The following is a 3117-nucleotide window of genomic DNA, read 5'->3' as shown; positions in this document are numbered from 1 at the left end:
GTAATTTACTTTCATGAAAATTTGAGTGAAATACTATGACCTTTAAACACATGAGAGTGATGAGAGAAGAGTGACCCAGATTCATGCAATTGTTATGACTTAAAGACTTAGCTTGAATTGAATTTGTTTATGATTGATTTGTCTTAAGGCCTGAATTGTTTCAAAACTATCATGAGATTGATGGTTATTTCGGGTCATGGTTTTTATATTGTCATTCATACATAATTGTAAAAGTTACACATAATACTTGCTTGAGGACAAGCAAGAGATAAGCTTGAAGGAATTTCATGAGTGTGAAATTATGCTACATTTGCACTGCATTTAACTTGCATTTTATGACATAATTGGGACTTTATGATTGTTTTTAGCTTTTATTTATTTTTGTTCAGGTTGAGCGGATGTGTTTTCCTATGTTGTGCAGTTTGGACGGAATTAAGTCAAAAAGAATATAGATTAGGTGCAAGAAGATGTAATTCAGTGTTGAGGCTATGTGAAGACCAATTGAATGACCAAAAGAATTCGTGAATGTTATATTCTATTCCTATTTTTTAAATTTGTTTTGTTGAGCTTAACCCAATATTTTGTAATAACTAGGATAAATGAGGGTTCTCCTTCAAGGATGAAACACAACACTTTACACTTTATATTACAATTCTCTAATTTAGAATTTGAGATTCTCTTCTCAATCTTGAGTGAGTAATTCCCTTTGTTTCTAGGATTGGAGCCATGCCCTTTTACATTCAATAAATATTTGTTCTTACTTCTATTTTATTGAGTGTTGTGATTTGAATAATTAAACTGAATTTTATTCGTGTGAGTTGTATGACTAACAAATTACACCTCTTAGATACATTGGGGAAAGACCGAGAGGTGAACCCAACAATATGATCATTCATTTATTCAAACTAGAATCCTAATTCACGAGAGTAATATTAGGATTCTCGGAGGTTTCTGGAATTCACCTTGGGTTGCTACGATGCGATTGGATAGAAAGATTCAAGTAAAGGATTTGATTGATAAATGTATCACGAGAGTAGGTGCAACTTCAATTGAGTACACGTGTTAGAGCTCGAGAGATGATGACACATATCAAAGAGCAATTCACCCTCACAACTTAAAGTACATGAAAATGAGCAAAACAATGATTTGCGAGTGTAAAGGCGGTAACCCTTATCCTGAGAACTCTTCCTAAATTAGATTTCAATCATTTTTTACTATTTCCATAATTATTCTTGTCAACTGTTCAATTGTTCTAAATTCACTTTTAATTCCTATTTGAGGTAACAATAAATTAATTGTTATAATTAAAAGAGTTTTCAAGTCCTTATAGTATCATATTTTATTATTTGATGACATAATCTTGCACTTGTGATTTGTCATATCAAAATTGAATTTTGCTTTACTCACAATGAGAGCATGCTATGTCAAAAAAAATTGGAGATAATGGGCGAGATGTAAAGAGTGTCTCATTAATATATAACAGAAATAAAAGAAAAAAAATAAGCAAGATAAAATATTCATGAGGCCTGTAAAAAGAAAGATAAAACCTAGTTTTTCCATAGTAAAATTAAATACCGAAGTAATTACATAATATTAAGATACCTTATAAACATTGAAATTAAACAACTAAGTCAGAACCTAATCATTAGTACTAATGTGTGCTCATGGGCATACCTTAGAAAACCGCTATAAGCAATTGTAAGAGATAGGAGTAAGGACAATGACTCATACTCGATAGCACACATGAAATAATAAAAAATGTAAAATGGTAAAATTGGCAGCTTACCCTGCGCCTGATGAAGCGCTGTGGAGGATCATGCTGCCTCCTATCAGTGCGAGAACGAACCCTCACAACATGAGAGTGAATAGCACAGGAAACACAGTACTGCAGCTTCACATACAGCTTAGGAAGTGCGTATTCTACAAATAATAAAGAACCAAATCAAGTAAGTAACAGCAAATAACTAATGTGATAATCTCGTAATAGAAGAGTCCCAAGAAAAAATGGTTTAAGAAATATTACCTTCGTAGACACAAGCTTCCTGAACATCGCAGCCTGCTCAACAATTTTCCTCACCACAAACCGCTTGATGGATTTGTCCTTTTATTTTTCACCAAAACTAAGTTATAAATTTTTTATGTAGTTTATAATTTGTACTGTTAGGGTTAGCCTCCATACAACTGTAAAGTTACTGCTTAGTACTAAAAGAACACAAGTTCAAATATTGGAAAAGCCTCTATGCTTGCAGGGCTAAGGTTGAGTATATATAAACTCCTCAGCCCTATTAAGTGGGAGCCTCGGTTACTGTTAGCAATCCATACTGCACAATGAATTTTTTTATAGATGCCTAAACTATCACTTAGTTTATAAAGCTCTCACTGTTTGCATAAACAGAACACGAATTCTGTATTTTTATTTGAATAAACTACCACATTATATAAAACTACAAGTATGATCAAATAAAAAATTGAATGGAAAATACCTTGGGGCAGCATTTACAGCAGTTGAGCAGCGAACGAAATTAACATGGCCACGGCCATGTTTGTTGCGGCCACCGTTCCTGCGCTTAAATGTCTGTGAAAAAATAGAAGAGCTTAGAAAGTGGGAAGAAGAGAAGGGACAAAACAAAAAGCAACAACGGCAGAGTAAGGATAAAATCAAACCATGGTGCAGTTCTCAAAATAGGGTATCGGTGCTTCTGGTGATGCAGTTCAGGTGGGGGTTTTGTTGCTTTTATATCACAGCATCTGGTGGTTTTTTCCAATATAATTATGTACAAGGTTTAACATGCAGTGTAAGCATATTATTTATATTATTACCATATAAAACATAGTCTCATTTAATATTTTCCAAATCCTCTTTATTAATAGAGGTAAGTACATATTTTTACACTTATTTTTAGTGATAAAAGTATAATTTTATTATATTTAAAAGGATAAAAGTGTCATTAGAATTTGCATTTCATTTTATTTTTGAAGCATTTGTCTCTCTATTAATAGAGATGATCCTAACAAAGAAAATTTATACACATTTTAAGTTTCTTACCCCTCATATTCTTTTTATTCACCTTTATCCATTTTAAAGGCATAATGTTAATTATAGTCGTTTGTCCCTTC

At 32.5% G+C, this 3117-nt stretch overlaps 1 pseudogene; it reads right to left on the bottom strand.

The window, feature by feature from the left end:
* LOC109342348 lies at positions 1518 to 2832 on the bottom strand (annotated as a pseudogene).

Source organism: Lupinus angustifolius, chromosome LG03 (assembly GCF_001865875.1).
Source record: "Lupinus angustifolius cultivar Tanjil chromosome LG03, LupAngTanjil_v1.0, whole genome shotgun sequence".
Classification (NCBI taxonomy): Eukaryota; Viridiplantae; Streptophyta; class Magnoliopsida; order Fabales; family Fabaceae; genus Lupinus; species Lupinus angustifolius.
The sequence above is the reverse complement of the archived record's forward strand: the minus strand, read 5'-3'. Positions and strand labels throughout refer to the sequence as shown.